Here is a 17,028-nt window from a genome sequence, read left to right as displayed (position 1 = left end):
TCTTCTCAGTACTTTTTAAATATGACACCATATTGCAGCCTAAATGGAGGATCAAAACTAGTTAATAATTAGTATCTGGTTATAAAGTAAGATAAATGAAAATTTTATACTTATTTGGTAATTAGTAATTAGACTTAGGTGATGCTATAGGCTTCATATGACAATGTTTTGTATTGGATTTTCACAATCTTAAATACTCACTATTTTATTGTTTACTTGTATATGTTGCCTTCCTTTGCTGTACTTGTTATTTCTATTACCCTACATAACATTTCTAGAAACTGCATTTTGCATGTGCTTGTAACTCTCTGTTGCCACAGTAATTTATACAATGTTTCATTTATTAAATAATGGTGATTCTAAGAGCTTATGAGTGAGAGCAAACAAAAATAAATAAAAATATATTGAGCACACCACATCTGCCACATCCAGTGCCGAGAAGAACTTGTGCAGTTTCAGTGATTTTCTTAAGAGGTATATTAGAACAATTGTCCCGAATCATGTATTTAAAAATCTAGAAGTAATGTGATAGAAATGTGTAAATACTTGTCTACTATATTTAAAATTTCATTTTCAAATTATTATTTTATCCTTTCTTTAGCTGGTTACTGGTACCTTACAAAGAGGAGGATACTAGGTTTAAGCTTGGTGAAATACGTTTTAATCAAGGTCTGAAAACTGCAAGGGAGGTGATTCAAACAGCTTTCTCCCTATTAAAGGGTAGATGGTGTAGACTACAATTTGTTGGTATGGACACCATTCAAGAAATGCCATATTTAATAACAGGTGAGTTGATAAACTAGTCATTTCCCTAAATTGTTAGAAAAATCATGTTTATTTAATAGCTTTTCTTTCCAAACTAATTTTTGAAATTAAAATTTAATCTCTTTACAAAAGTGTTACAGTAGTAATATATATATGCATAAAACTTGTATCAAAATAGAATTTTTTCAGTCAAATATTTTGAACCAATGTGAATTGTGAAGTATGTATTTGAGCATGTTACTAAATTAGTGCTGATGAAACTTTGTAGAATGGATGGCAACTGGCTGTTATGGAGACACAAATGTAGAGGACAATGTTTCAAAAGACTTCCACCTTTTGTCTTCAGGTCATTGTGTGTGTGTGTGTAGGTGTTGTCGGTCTTTTTTAGTGTCCTGGTGAATTGTGGAGAGCGTGTTATGATTGGTTGGATTATCACTGTTTCTGATTGGAAGACTTTCAAAACGTCATCCTCTACGCTTGTATCTCCACAACAGGCAGTTGCCATCCATTCTACAAAGTTTTATCATGAATACTCTGTTTAAGCAATGTATCAAAGAAAAATCAGTACTGTTAGTTGTAATATTACTACATTTAAGAAAAGAGAAAATATATAATTCAAACTTAAGAATATTTTTTTAAATTCTAAATAAAACATTGGTTCATTGGTTTCAAGGAATCATTTCAAAAGAACTTGTAAATAAACAAAGATTTTTTACAACCATAAAATATATTAACTTGTCTCCCAAGTTACTTTTTATGAAATTACAAGCCAGAGAAGCTCACACTGGTGCAGAAAAAGTATACACATTTGAATAATTCTGAAATATTTTCCTTTCACAAACAAATCAGTTGCACTTTAGCAACAAAGTGTGTAGGTTACACTTTTATGTTAAAGTGGATTTCAGAATACACATACTATCAACCTAATAACCTGAGCGAAGCCAGGTACTTTCACTAGTTTTAAATAAATAAAAAGAAATTAGTGATTAACGTATCTAATTAATTCTGTGGTTCATTTGTTTCTAATGTATTGAGGCATGCATTTATCTATTCTACAGAGCAGAAAGAAACACTTTTTAAGGCTAGACTTAAATGTTTATTTAATAATCAGGTGTACTAAGGCTACAAACAGCAATTTTCCAGTATTCATCCTTTGTCAGTCCTTCATCTATTGAACCAATCATGTTTCTGTGAAGTAATGTTTACTGTAATTTTGAATCTATTAAATGTTCCTATGTGAAATTTGGCAAGCTTTTAGTAAACCCCGTTTGTTGTGTACAGAAAGTAGATTTGTAGTAACGATTTCTTCTTAAGATTTCTTTATGAATTTACAAGAACTTCATTGAGTTTTTCAAAGTGAAAAATAATTTTTGGTGATAATAACACTTTTTCTCATTGTGTGATTTTCATATTGCACTTGCGTAACTGTTAGAACCTCCTGAGTAAAGATCTGTAAATTTTTAGTAGTTTTCATTTCATCGCTTATTTTCTCTGTCCTATTTTTTGACTACTAGTTTTTTTCATACTGGGTTGGTTCTGCATGGAACCATTAATTTTTCTTTCAGATATGCAAAAAGTATATATCAAGCATTGGAATAGAATGTGTCAAAACTACTGTAATTTAACTAGCTTTCTAGTGAACCTATAAGTAGGTTAAATTCTGTTATTTTCTAGAAGTAGAAAATCACAATTGCAAAGAATAAACTTGTGTTAAATATGTTCTTCTGGATGCAAAAAGGAAATAACTATGTAAGGAATATTGTAAAGAAAAGGTTATTTTATTTTGTTAGTTGTAAGCAATGTTAGAGAAACATTGACTTTTTTTGAAAGACAGAATAACAAAGGAACAACATGTCATGTGGGTTTGAAATGTTTTTTATATCTCAGTAGGAAGAAGGTTGGAGGTTCTAAATTTATATTCCGGTTTGTCAGTATCTTTGTTACATGTTCCTAATTATTTGGACACTCAATAAATCATATAAAGCAAGAATAGATTGAAATATTAAAAATATTTTTGAGTATCAGTATTATTAATTATTTTATTGTATGTTTGTAACTCATTGGTGCAGAGACTATCATATATCTAGAAGGTCTAAGTAATAGATATGTATAAATGACTTTGACCAGACAAGCAGGAACAAAGAGAGAGTAAAAGTAAAGTCAGGTGAAAGAGAAGTTTGACTGGAGAAAAGTTATGAAACGTAAAGTTAATCACTATAGGAGTGAATGGCCTAACAGCTGACATGTTAGAGTGAGATTAATGGTTTGAAAGAGAGGGAGAATAATTTGATTTGTTCTAGGATGTTTTAAAGTAACTGAAGTAACGTGTGGATTTTGGCATAAAAACATATGACTATTGGAAGTTCAGTATATAATTATGGTAACTTGTGTGACTATTGGAAGCTCAGTATATAACTGTGGTAACTTGTGTGACAGTGTAAATAAATTATACACTGACACAATTACAGTGAAATGAGAAAAAATAATTCAGCTCGTAAACTGAATCGTAAATCAATTGAAAAAGCTTAAGAAGAGAACTGTATAGTATTTAAGATGCTACTGTGATCTTCGTAATGTAAAGGATTTTTGCACATACATTTAACTTGTTTTGAATATATGTGTATACATATATTATTTTAAAAGAAGTGGTTCACATGCTGTTCATTTATTATTCAAATTTATCGTCAACAAGTCACAGATACCTACAAAGAAAAATCCTTAAGCCAACACACCTATATATATATACATATATATCCCACATTACTATTACTACTACTCTAAAAGTACGTTTTCTGACAATAAAAAGAAACTCTAAAATGAGTAATTTGTAGCACAGATGTGTTAGTGACACAAAAGTGAAGGTTAAAAATTTATTTTGTATCTGCTTTTAAAATTAATATCCTAAACCATACATAACATTAAAATTTAAATTATAAACTGATGCCAAACTCATTGAATTAATTGGTTAATCACATTATTTAATAAATTTTGAATGTAACTAACAGGTTGTTAGATGCACATTTTTACCATGAAGGTCACATGAGTTAATCTTTATACAGATTACTTACTTATATATATTTCTACATTGAAGCTTTTGTAACATTACTTATTTCTTTTTTCTCTTTGCAGCAGCATGTGTTCTTCATAACTACTGTCTCATGACTGAAAACCAGGAAGACATTTGTGATTACTTGGGACCCACTTCCACTGGTCATGTAGAAGACTCTCCATCAGTTATTGAAGTTGATCCCCCACAAGTAAACAAAAGAGCTAGGCTGACTGAATACTTAGCTTCTTTGCCACAGGAGATGTTTATTGATGAAGTGATAGAATCTTAGTGAACTAAAAGTGATTTGTGGATTGGTTAATTTTGAACTCTAGTTTTCATACTATCATTCAACAGTGATTGCTGTTTGACTCGTGAAATAAAGTTTCTATCATCATCCAAATAAATGCAAGACATTTGTAAATAAAGATGTGTATTATTTTTTAATATCTTCATAAAGGGAAACAATTACAAGTACTGTAAAATGTTTATGTATAAATGTGAATAGACAGTTCTTAGTATGTGATGATAAACCTAGAATTTTTGTTCTTTTTTCAAGCATATTTTCGTGCTGATTAATTTAAAGCTATAAAAATTATTTGTCTTCCAGAGGTTTTCTGACAAAGTAATCCATTTTTCTGTTTACCATTAAAGTACAAGACATAAGGAATAATGATAGTTTTGATTCATTTATATTAAAAGCAGGCTTCAGATAAAATAATGTTTATCTTGATTTACCATATCAAATTTTTTGTGCTGCTCTTTATTTTCAATTTATAACCTTTAACTGAAATATTGTATTTTGTGGCCAAAAGGTCGTTTGTGATTAATGAAATGTTGTAAAATCAGCATCAAAGTGTAGCCAAGGATCTATTTTATTTATATCAGTGAATAAAAAAAACCTTTACTTACACTAAGCATTTTATTGAAATGTTGAGAGGATTCACTGTTACTCCTATTTTTATTTTAATATTTATTAAACAACAGGAATTAATTGAACCAGTTTCATAATGTTAATTTTTGATATTTTGTTTATTGGCAAAACTGTGGTGAGGTTTTCATGCTATACATGTACTTTGGAATTTTGATTTTGAATTAAATAGGTTAGGTATATTGTTTGGAATATTTGCATATCTATTGAAGAGACCTCAATATGGTAAGATCACTTTTGAACATTGTAGAATGTAGAAATGGTTCATTATGACTATTCCATAAGAGTAATGAATAAGAGTTAAATTTCTTTTTTTAAGTTTCAAAGAGGAATAATAATAATGAATATCTGTCTCTCAGGAATGTCATATTCCTTCTTCATATTTTTACTGATTGTTCAAAGATATTGTTTCTCAACAATGGCACTTCAAAGGGAACACATCAACTCTAAGAAATAACTATAGTTGTAAATCACTGGTGATAGACTGATAGAAAAGCATGTTAGACAGGCTTAGTGCAATACTGTTTAGAGTTGCACTGTTCCCAATGTACCCTGAGAAAGATACTTACAAAATTGTCACATTACAGTCCATAAAAATTGAATTTAAATGGGAAAATGCAATGTTAGTGATACTTACAGTTATGGAAATTGAACATTCTCTGTAGTAAATGTAATTGCAACTTTTGGGGCTTTGGGGGAAAACTGATTCTGATTCTTTACTGTCAGATTTCTGACATGAAGGAGCCAAGACTTGCAGGTAAAATTTTGTTCTCATGTTATCCTTTATTTGCCACAATTTCTGATTTAATGTATCCTACATTTCATATAATTCATTTTACCTTTTAATCCTACTTTACAAGTCAGTTGCTCTTCTACAAGAACAATCAGCCATTCTTCGATTTCTTTTGCTAAATAAAATGTTTGTGTTATTCAAACTTCATAACGGTCTCTTGTCTCTTTCAATATATTTGCAAAAAATTGTCCCACTTTTAATTCCACGTACTAAATCTAAGAAACTGTTTTTTGCAGTTAATTGGTCTGTGTGAAGGTACACTGTTGGCCAAAATCTTAAGGCCAATGAACATAAAGAAAAAATATGCATTTTGCATTGTTAGACTCCACCACTTTTTTGAGTAGAGCTTCGAAAGATGAAAATGAGAAAAGGGAAAAAAAATAAATTAGCATTTAATAGGAAAAATGTGAACACTATGAAATTAGTCTAAATGCTAGCTGGTCAAAAGTTTAAAACCATACCAAAAAGAAGTCCTAAACAGAGTAGGAAATGCCCAACAAAAGATCTCAGTAGTCAGTTGCATGGCTGTCATTGCAAATAACTTAAAACATTCGCTTTGGCATGGTCGATATAAGCGTTTGCAGAGGGCTGGCTGGAATGTTATTCCAAGTGGTGAAGATGGCTTCACGAAGATCACGCACTATTTGGAACTGACGTCCATTTCTACATACTTTCCTTGCCATCCACCCTTAAACATTTTCAATCATGTTCAGTTCGGGCAAACGTGCTGGATGGTCCAAAAAAATCACGTTTTTCGTCATGAAAAACTCATTTGTTTTGCAGGCATTGTGGACTGCAGCATTGTCCGGCTGAAAGATCCAGTCATTTCCACACAAGCGAGGGCCTTCAGTCAATTAGAATGCTCTCTCCAATATGCCAATGTAGCAAGCTGCTGTTTGATGCCCCTGTAAAACCTGAAGTTCCATGGAAGGAGAAAGCACCCCAAACCATGATGGAATCTTCTCCACTGTGTCGTGTAGAAAATGTCTCCGGTGGGATATCCATATCGTGCCAGTAACGTTGAAAACCATCTGGTCCATCCAGGTTAAATTTTTCTCCAAGAGAACAAAACCTTTCACTTTTCTACGTCTCATGTTTGGTACTTTTCAGGAAAGTTTAGCTAAACTGTTTTGTGGTGTGGAAGGAGGCGTGGCCTTTGAAGACGGTTACGGTGTTTAAAGCCTTTCTCTTGTAGATGCCGTCTTATTGTTCTTGAGTTGCATTCTGCGTCCGTAAGAGCCTTAATCTGGTACGACAATCGGCTGGTGTCTTGCCGGACAACCCATCGAATCCTCCTGCTCAACGCCGGCGAAAGGCCGACCACTTGAAATTCTCGTTTCGTATCCCTCAGGGTCTTTTATGAAATTCGCAACAGCTGTTTTACTACGCCCAATCTCACCAACGATGGGACGTTGAGGAGACCTTATATATGCAAAAACGGCTCGTTTGGGTTGAGAAAATACTTTACGTAGAAGAGCGAAAAACCAAATGTTGGTTATTTTGGCAAAAACTAGTAACAACATATGACATTCCAGTTAATACCAAATTTATTCAAAAACCAGGCACAAAACTGAGGTCTATACCATGTAAAAACTACACTGACAAACACCACACCAACATTATTTATAAAATACAATGTGATAACTGCCACGACTTCTATATTGGAGAAACAAGTAGAAAAATGGAAACCAGATTCAAAGAACATAAAAAGTCACCTTCACACGTTTTCGAACACTGCAAGTCAAACAAACACAACATAACCATAGAAAACACTCAAATATTAAATAAACAAACGCAAAATTAAAGAAGCCTTACTTATACAACAACTTAAACCCAAAATAAATCAATATAAAGGAACGCCTTTATACCTATATTAAATATAATAAAATAAAATTATATATTCAAACATCTAACACCGCCCTCTACATTACGACTCTCAGTTACAAAACCCATTCAAACATGTGGTTAGCTTCCGGTCAGTTACCTCTTTCTTTCTTTGTAAACCTGACGATGACCGAAGAAGGTCGAAACATTGTTCGCTCTTCTACGTAAAATATTTTCTCAACCCAAACGAGCCGTTTTTGCATATATATTTCTCTACAAGTGGGTTTTCTCGACATCACTGAGAGAGACCTTACTTTTCGCAGCTCGACAATTCTGCCACGTTCAAACTCTGTCAACTTTTTAGTCTTTGCCATGTTTTTACCCAATGTAACAGGAGATGTCAGTGGGAGATGTTGACAATGCTAATGCTCGAACGCAAATGACTAAATTGTGTTACATGTTTACCGATTAACGCTTCGTTTCAGTATGGCCTTAAACTTTTGACCAGCGAATATTTAGGCTAATTTCATAGTGTTCACATTTTCCCTATTAAATGCTAAAAAAGTTTTTTTTATTATTTTCCCTTTTGTCATTTTCATCTTTCGAAGCTCTACTCAAATAAGTGGTTGAGTCTAGCAACGCAAAATGCATATTTTTCTTTATGTTCATTGGCCTTAAGATTTTGACTGGCAGTGCATAACCTGTGATTACAATATAATCAAGAAATGGGCTGTATTTCAGCCTTCGATTCAAAACTAAAACTGTTCTGTCATTAATATTTAAATCTGCCCCTTGACGAGAATTTAACCTTTCTTCTTAATTGTATTGTTTTGATACTCTTACAACAGCAAAGGGATTATGTTTATCCATTTTATTTATTAATTATAATAAATACAAATAATGCACACATGCAATCATAATTTACATTATAAGTACAATTCTGATGTAAATAACATTAATAGTGATAAGCATCTTGGTGTTTCGGTTGATTATTTCCTAAATCCATCCAAGCAATGTGCCGTTGCTAATGGCAAGGCAATAGCAATCTCCCTTGTATTTATAAAAAATATTAAGTATAAGCCTAAGGAGATTACCATTTTAATGTATATTGCACTAATACAGTATATGTTTAGGCCTTTACCTCAAGGACATTCAATCATTGGAAAGGGTTCTAAGGAGGGTTACAAGGGTGGTGATATCTAGAATCGAAAGGTTGTCGTATGAGAATAGGTTAAGGTATCTGAACTTGTTTTATATTAAAAAAAAAGAAGTAGAGTTAGAGGGTACACAAATATGAAAACACACCACACTAATATGACAATACATTAGCAAACAACGATTTATAAGCATCATGAAGTGATTTATTTTTCGGAGAACATACCTGAAAAACACAGAACAATGTTCATAGAAATATATAATATATTCCGTCAGAAGGAACTTTTTTTCATTATGCCTATAAATCGTTGCTTGCTAGCTTGTTATACCGTGTTTCTGATTGAGATAGTTAGTAAGGGAAATACATTATTGCAGTCTTTGTTTTGTTTGTTTGTTTGGAAATTTCGCACAAAGCTACTCGAGGGCTATCTGTGCTAGCCGTCCCTAATTTAGCAGTGTAAGACTAGAGAGAAGGCAGTTAGTCATCACCACCCACCGCCAACTCTTGGGCTACTCTTTACCAACGAATAGTGGGATTGACCGTCACATTATAAACCACCCCCACGGCTGGGAGGGCGAGCATGTTTAGCGCGACGCGGGGTTATTGCAGTCAACAGCGAGAATGGTGAAACAATTAAAAATGTATAAAGTTTGGCCGGTAGGTGTCACCTTCAGCTTTGACTGTTTTACTTTTCAAACAGGGTAGTTGACCTTTTAAGTGGTCTGCGACCCAAATGTTGTAACTGTGGTTAAACCCACACAGCCAACTATAAAGGATGTGATAAATATAAAGAAATAAAACAACGTATATATAAGATAAGAACAGCATCGTCAGAACAGGATCAACCAAGTACAAATAGGCAACCAAAAACAGACATAACGACAGAATCTAACAAAACAACTAAAACCAGATATGCACAAATATTAAAAGGAAACAACTCCCACAAACAGCAAGAACAGAATATAATTACTCAGGAAAATAACATCTTAACGCAAACACTAACACCATAAGAAAACAGCACCACATTCCAAGAAACAAATACAAACACACCTGATAAAACAAGCCTTATTACTACCATATTCAAAAACATATTTACAGAATTTGTAACAGAATACACAAAACCGAACCAGACAACCAACTACTTCGAATTACCGATTAATATCTTCAAAAAACCACATCACACCTCATATACCCTACATAATATCAACACTAACTGGCTACATGCTTACAGTATAATGTTCACAGTTGTATATATCAACATTCAAGGTGCAATATCTTCCTAGAAACATGAGATCGAAGACCTAATGCAAGAAACTAACCCCTACATCATAATAGTAAGCGAAACTATAATATACAATAACAATAGATTTAAAATACCAAATTATACAACAATAAAGAAAGACAGAATAAACAAAAATAATGAAAATAGAGGCATCATGCTGCTCTACAAAATGAAGCTATCAATAATAGAAATTAAATTGAGCAGTAACAACGAACATGTTACTGTCGATATCCTGCAAAGAAATAAAACAAAAGTAACTGTAGTAGGAAGTTACTGCTCACCTAATAAACAACTAGATATAGCATTACTCAGCAACATCTTTTCCCACAACCAAAACTCTATAGTTATGGGTGACTTAAATAGTAAAAAATGTTACCTTTGGATGTCGGAGCTCAAACTACAATGGTAGAAGTCCATTACAATTCATAGATGATAACAAAATAGTCCTACTAAATGATACCACCCCTACACATACAGCGTATGCCCCTAACTCCAGTGACATACTAGGCCTGTGCATGTGTACATATAATCTGAGCCAAAAATCTAATAAAATTCCAGGTGGGAAAAGATGTTGGCAGTAATCACCTTCCAATATATTGCGTCTTCGATCTCGCCCCCCATAAAAATATAACCTTCAGAAAAGAAAATTTTAATTACAGTAAAACAAATTGGCAAAATTACAAACAGGAATTAGACAACCTTTTACCTAATAAAGTTATAAAAGAAGTTAAAACCCATATCGAAATGGATAATTACTGTCAAACAATAACGGAGTGCCTTCAGAAAGCAGCCAAGAAAACAATACCAAAACAACACCATAAAACAACAAACAACACATGGAAAACCACCACAGAAATAATCACCTTAATCAAAAAACGAAGACAATTAAAAAGACACTATATGATAACAAGAAACAGAGAAACAAAAACGCAAATAAACAATATTAGAAATCACATCAGAACACAAATGAAACAACAAAAACAAGATAAATGGGACAACTACTGCTCAAAACTAAATGATAAAACTGACCCGAAAAAAATTCTGGTCACACCTTAAAAGACTCTTCAATGATAATACATTCGCAAAGAAATATCCTGATCTCGAACATAATAATAAAATAGCACATACAAATAAAGAAATAGCCGAAGCTTTCAAAGATCAATTTCAAAATACTTTTAAAATTCACTCTGATCCAGATATGAATACATATTTCTACAATAAAGTGACCAACCATATATTAAACAATAAAAAACAATTTTAACCAATTTTTCCAATAAACATAACTGAGACAAACACAAGACCTAACACAGATTATGCAAACACGCTACTAACAAATGAAATATCCCTTCAAGAACTACTCGAAGCAATAAAAAACACAAAATCAAAGCTCCAGGTGAAGATGAAATACAAGCTATCCTTCTAAAAAAGGGCACTCCGAAATTGTTTGACCACCTAAAATCACTTTTTAATCTATCTCTATCCTCAGGATACATCCCAGTTTCTTGGTAGCTTGCTACTACATTAATGTTCCATAAGGAAGGAAAGCCAGCAAATAAACCGACCAATCAGCCTGACCAGCTGTATAGGCAAAATTCTCGAAACAGTAATCAGTAATAGACTCTCCACATTCTTGGAGATAACATCAAAATTACCAAAGAACAAAATGGATTCGGGAAATTTAGACAAACGACAGATCATTAATCAGATTAACCGAAACTATAATAGATAGCTTCAATAAAAAAAAGAATGTACTGTCGCTTGCTTCCTTGATATCGAGAAAGCATTTGACACTGTATGGCACGATGGTCTAAGGTTCCAAATGAATGAAATGGAACTACCGCGTGGAATTATTAGTTGGCTATCTAACTTTTTGGAAAATAGAAAGTGTAGAGTAAATGTTGAGGGTACCTATTTTGAGTACTTTACTCCAGAAGCTGGTGTCCCTCAGGGAGGGGTGGTTAGCCCTATACTCTTCATCATATATGTAAACAATATGCCAATGAAGGATCCAAATCATGGATTTTCTTCACAGTTCGCAGATGATGTGGCAGTGTGGAAAAGTGCCGCAACACCCACGATAGCAGCCACTAACACACAACCGCAACTAAATAGAATAAGTGAATACAGTAAAAAATATAGAATAAAAATAAACACAGCAAAAACACAACTCGTAGTTTTTACGAAATTGAAAAAACACAAAAAATAACAGCCAGAATTATATATGAATGGCACACTACTTCAGACTGCCCCATCGGCAAAATTTTTAGGTCTAACTTATGATTCAAAATTAACTTGGAGTAATCATGTTAACGAAATTAAAAATAAAGTCTGACGAAGAACTAACTATGCCAGGAGTCTAACCCTTAAAAACAGTGGAGCATCTACAGATAACTTACTAAAAATCTATAAAACGTATATTAGACCAGTAATAGATTATGCAGGTCCAGCACAATTAAAACAAAACTACAAACAATCCAAAACACACTCCTCACAACAGCATACAGAGTTCCAAGAACTATATCATCTCAATATTAAATTGGACAGTTTTTCGTTTATTACAGGGTTAAGATTAGTTTCATGCATCGTAATGTATCTAATTTATAGAAACGAAAGAATTTAAGTAAAAGTGACATTATAATACAGCTAACGAACTGGTTTTGATCATAACATAAGTCATGGCAGTTTTGGAACTTATATTTTTGAATGTAAGTGTTAAAGTATATACGAAAAAAGACAAAGTGAAAAGTATAAATAAATTTGAAGCTGATAAAGTTTTGCTAATGTGCTATAAATTAGCTGTTGAATATTTTGCGACTGAATTTGGTAAGTAATATAACTTTGATCATTGAATATTAAGTGGACTGAAAAATACAGGGTGGCCCGTAAGTCCCTACCCATTCGTATATCTTGTGTATCTGTGTGCCCTCCTTCATTCTTGCTGTATAATATTATGCGACGCCATGTTCTGTGATACATTTTCTTCAACATAGCAGGGGTTATTGCTCCAAATGCCGCGTTAACAGCTGCCTTCAACTCATCATTAGTATTATAAGGTTGTTTAGACACATTGTGGGTGGGTAGGGGCTTACGGGCCACCCTGTACATTAACTTTATTAAGTGTGGGTGTGAAAGAACAGTTTTGAATGTCCAAATGATCTTTTATTGTCTGCATGTCATGTAATTTTTCGGTTTTCTGTTTATGTGAAGTGGCATATTTGTGTTTTGTTATTTTCTGTTATAATTGTCACATACCAAATTTTGTATAGGAAAGTATCACCAGTGACGTAGACAGGCTTTTCACTTGTAAGGGGCAGAAATTTTGAGTGGGGGTAATAAATTGAAAACCCAAAATTGATCTAAATTTTTATAAGATGTTCATTAAAATCAATCAAATATAATGCAGTAGTGTTCATAGAAGTTTAATTTTTTAATTAAATGATACAAAATGAGTTTATTATATACGAAAGCTGAAAAGTAATGTGTAATCAATATGGTTAGATTTCGGGGAGGATAAAGCCCACTTGAAATCCCCCTTGGCTATGTTTTTGAACATCATTATGAGATGTCTGCCCCAGATTCTTGATAATTTCTTTTAAAATAACCAGTTATACTAATGCTTTCATCAAGAGTTTTATGTGTTATTGCTCTATTTAAAAAGAAAAAGATAGCTTTATACTATATAGAATAAATGAATGAGTGTATTGTGACCAAAATTCATGTAGTATGCAGTTGCAAATCTTTGTGTAAAGTTATTGAGATGTGAGGATACAATGTAATGTATCAGAGATTGAGAGAAGGGAACAAAATGATGGAGAGCTCATCCCAAATACAGTTTTTATAAAATTAGCAGTGAATATTTTTGTTTGCTTATTGCCCAAAGATACACAGTTTCATAGTAGTATTATTAATGGGTTGGATTTTACTTTTAACCATCAAAAAATATGGTAAAATTTACCCTTATCTTATATGTGTTCATTCTTTCTGAAATTTATTAATTTCATGAAATGGTTTAGATGATAATGTATTTGGTGCTTTTATGTCAGACTACTTTTGTTAGATAGGTATACGAATTCTGAAAATACACTTTGGTTGGTTGTATCAGTGTGTGAAAGAATGTCCTTATTGAGTTAAGTTAGCCTTTAGTCTCCTTATATTGTAACATTTGGGGGACACCAAGTGGCTTCTTGGCTAATCATTACTGTCCATTTCATTTCACTAAACACTGATATGCATGTATCCAGTCATGGCTGTCTTAGTGCTTGTGAGTCTTGAACTCTTATCAGTTCTGTTGTGTTCTCTACATTTGAAAACAATCTAATCTTTGCCTATTCTCTTGTTTTGATTATTTAAAAGTTTGGCTTAAGGAGTAAATTGTCCTTTGTTTTTTTTGTTTTTCTTACGCAATTTTGGTGGATAATTTTTTATTTCTGAAAGTTTAATTTTTTTTCCAGAACAGAAACTTTGGTTATGTTAATACTTAACAGCAGTTTAAAATAAAACTCTGTTGAACCTATGGCAGCTGTAGATGATTCACTTGACTTCAAACAGTTGGAAGAAGAACATCATGCAGCAGTAGAAGCTGATAATAAATATTGGCGAGAAAATGCTGCCAAAATCAGAGGAGTTAATCAAAGATTCACAGTCTATGATAAATTTAGGCAAGAATCTTTTGTATTAACACATGTAGCAGTATAAATACTTTTTAAATGTGTAATTTTTAAAAACTTATAAAATAATAAATATTAAAGTTAATAATTACATACAATTTATTTGATACTGTTTCAATACTTTTTGTTAAGCAGGGCAATTTGAAGAATAACTCCTGATCAGTAGTTACATTATTAGTATTATGTAAACCAACCTATTAATCAAACTTATGATTTAATTAATTAATGTCATGAAAATAGTCAACTAAAGAAAGTTTGTATTTCCACTTATTACTGTTTCCTGTTATTCTAACATTTGATTTATCAAAAATATGATTAACATCTTTGTTATGAAAATGAGTAATTGATTTAGTGTCTTAGGTTATTATTTTTTGTCTTATTACAGTTATCCAAGTACTCAAAATATTTGTTTGTTAAGCACGAAGCTACATAATATAGGTGGAAGATGACCCTTGATTGAAGTGAGCAAATTTGGAAACAGTAGAAATTTGATTCGACCCCCTCCTGCTCAACTCTTGAAAGCTGGACAAACTTGAAGTTTAAAAAACTTATAACGCTGAAATTTGGCAGAGAACATGTAACCCATTATGTAATTTTGTGTTTAACATAAAACAAACATATTAGCAATATTTTCTTTACTTGGATAATTAGAGTAATAAGTTCTAATAATTACAGGCCATTGTTTCAATTAGTTATTTTGATAATGAATAATTAAATCTTATGAACATATTGATAATTTTTAAAATTATTTTAAAACAAACATCTTGTTTACAAATGCTATAATTGTTTTCTAAGTAAGAGTAGGAGTAGCTATAACTAATTAAATTTTAATAAAAACATTTATAAATATTTTAAAATATATTTTCACATCAGTCTTCTTACTGAAATTGTAACTTTACTGATCTAATTGTTTACAGAAATATTAACATTATTTAAGCATTGTTTAATTCATTTAACTTACTTCAGGACTGTATGGTTAATTTTGATTAATCCAAAATATTTTACTAGATTTTTAAAGTGGAAGCCTCTTCTTTCATGTAAATAAACACACGCAACTTGGTTATAAAAGTACACAGCTAACTTAGGAACAGTTAACTGGTAAAAGGAAAATATTATAATGTCTATTATGAAGAAGTCGAACTTTGTTTTTACTTGTTGACACAATAATACTGTATTACATGAATAGATTTTTGCCTGTTCTTATTCATTCATTAATGGTGTTCAAACTTTGTAAGATAAAATCATAACTATCAAAAGTTTTACTTTACAAACCAGTTTATGTTACTGTAATTGTTAAGTTGTTTGGCTTTTAGTTTAAGCTGCTTGAAGAATATCCCAAAATATTATGTTCTTTACTTAGGTTAAGTAAGTAAAATAAATAAATTGAGTTTAAATTATAAGTTTTCTCTTCATTGATTTTCAAGTATTACTCAGTTTGAATGACCATCTAGTTACAGAATTTAAAAAACAAAACAAAAATTCATTTTCAGTTACTCTACCCAAGTGCTTGATGAAGATGGTGTTTCCTCTACCTTTTTCATATTTTTTTTTATTTTTGCTGCATGATAATTCATTTTGAGGTACAAGTTTTGAAGCCAGTTTTAACTGTTACTTCTAACTAAGTTTAACACAAACATATATTTTATCCTTTTTTGACATTATTGTAATTCAATAGAAGGAAAAATAGAAACACATTTTTGTTCCTGCACAACTTCACAAAGAATATCTTTTTGTAAAGGACATATTTCTCCTTTAGTAATATTTTATCCATTTTGTAATTTTTCAAGTTTCCCTTAGTTATTATTTAGGCTTTGCTTGCCACCTTGTTATTATGCACCATCAATAGAATTTGATCATTTACTAATGAAACACAGTTTTGTAAACAGGTACAAAGAAAGTCTGAAAAACCATTATATATAGCCTCTCATTTGAAACTTTAAAGTAATTTGAAAATTACTTAAGTAAAAATAGGAAGATTAAATATCTTCTTAGAATAATAACAATGTTTTGGTATCACAAGTGACCAGTTGGTTCATCTTGGATGTCCCATGCTCTAAACCAAACTAACATTTTAAAATAACTTTAAAAAGTCTTATAATTTGCTGCCTCTGCAACATTTGAAGACGACTCATTACAAAGACCAACTGTCCTGTTAGAAAATATAACTGTCTTAGCTGAAGATGACTCATTACAAAGACCAACTGTCCTGTTAGAAAAATAAAACTGTCTTAGCTGAAGATGACTCATTACAAAGACTAACTGTCCTGTTAGAAAAATAAAACTGTCTGAGCTGAAGATGACTCATTACAAAGACCAACTGTCTTGTTAGAAAAATAAAACTGTCTGAGCTGAAGATGACTCCCACCATATCAATATTTATATTTGTGTTCTCTATTCCTGTTATTCTCATGGTTAAATATGAAAAAACATAATGCAGCAAATTACAAAGTTATGAAGCTAAAGCACCTCCATCCAATTTTTTTCATTACATTTGTTGGAATGGAGAAATGTGTACCATGTTGTGGGGAATGCTATATTGGGTGATTAATCAAGTGTAATCATTT

This window comes from Tachypleus tridentatus, chromosome 7, assembly GCF_004210375.1.
Source record: "Tachypleus tridentatus isolate NWPU-2018 chromosome 7, ASM421037v1, whole genome shotgun sequence".
NCBI lineage: Eukaryota > Metazoa > Arthropoda > Merostomata > Xiphosura > Limulidae > Tachypleus > Tachypleus tridentatus.
The sequence above is the reverse complement of the archived record's forward strand: the minus strand, read 5'-3'. Positions refer to the sequence as shown.